Here is a 1495-nt window from a genome sequence, read left to right on the forward strand (position 1 = left end):
ATGCAAAATTTGTTCTCATAGGATATATAAGAGGGAAATTTTTCGCAGTACACTCTTTTTGACATCTTGTATTTTATACTCTGTGTAAACTATAACCACTCAAAAAGTAAATTAGCCGGGTACGATGGCTCAAATCTGTAATCTCAGCACTTTGGGAGGCGAAGGTGAAAGGAATGCCTGAGTTCAGGGTTTCAAGACCAACCTGAGCAACATGGTGAGACCTCATCTCTATACTAAATCAAAAAATTGGCCAGACGTGGTGGCACATGCCTGTGGTTCCAGCTACTTGGAAATCTGAGGCGAAAGGATCACCTGAGCCCAGTAGTTTGAGGCTGCAGTGGCTGCCACCGTGTTAAGAAGCAGCTCCAGTCTCTAGTCAGTCCCCTCTACTCTTAGTGCATACTGATAGGGTTGCTCTCAGCATGAGTCAGATGCCCCAACGACTACTGTGGAAGAAGGGTGGCTCAGATCCGAACTCATCTAACTGATATCTACAGAACACTCCACTCAACAATCACAGAATATACTTTCTATTCAACACCACATGGAATATATTCTAAGATCAACCACATCCTTGGTCATTAATCAAGCATAAACAAATTCCAGAAGATTGAGATACTGCCATGCACCTTCTCAGACCACAGTGAAATAAAAATAAACATCAACACTAACAAAGTTACCCACAAAGACATGGACACTAAACAACATCATGCTGAACCATTCCTGGGTCAACACAGGAATCGAAACAGAAATTAAAAGATTCCTGAAAACAAATGAAAATGAAGAAACATTTAACCAAAATCTCTGGGAGATCTTGAAAGTAGTCCTAAGGGGGAATTCATATCTCTACAAACACACATGAAGAAAATGGAAAGATCACAGGTTAACAGCCTAACACATCACCTAAGGAAACTGCAAAAGCAAGACCACCAAAACCCTAACTTCAGCAGAAGAATCTAGATTACCCAAACAAAAACCCAAATTCAGGACATAGAAGACAAAAATATAATACAAAATACCACTGAAACAGAAAACTGGTTCTTTGAAAGGATAAACAAGATTGATGGATTCCTTGCTAAACTGACCAAGAAAAAGAGAGAAAAAGTCCAAATAAACACATTCAGAAATGCAAAAGATGAAGTCACAACTGACTCTGAAGAAATACAAAGATTGTCAGAGATTACGATGTACACTTGTATGGAAACAAACTTGAAATTCTAAATGAAATGGAGGACTTTCTGACATCACACAACTTCCCCAGGTTGAAACAAGAAGAAATTGAGACCCTAAATAGACCAATAGCAATCCAGTAAATTGACTCTGTCATAAGAAAACTACGTTCAAAACAAAGTCCTGGACCAGATGACTTTCCAGAAGAATTCTACAAAACATACAAGGAGGACCTGATACCAATCCTATTGAAAGTATTCCAGGCAACCAGGAAAGCTGGAACTCTTTCCAAATCATTTTATGAAACTAACATCACATTGATACT

The sequence above is a fragment of the Carlito syrichta genome, unplaced genomic scaffold (genome assembly GCF_000164805.1).
Source record: "Carlito syrichta isolate Samal-C Ts95f unplaced genomic scaffold, Tarsius_syrichta-2.0.1 Scaffold289388, whole genome shotgun sequence".
NCBI lineage: Eukaryota > Metazoa > Chordata > Mammalia > Primates > Tarsiidae > Carlito > Carlito syrichta.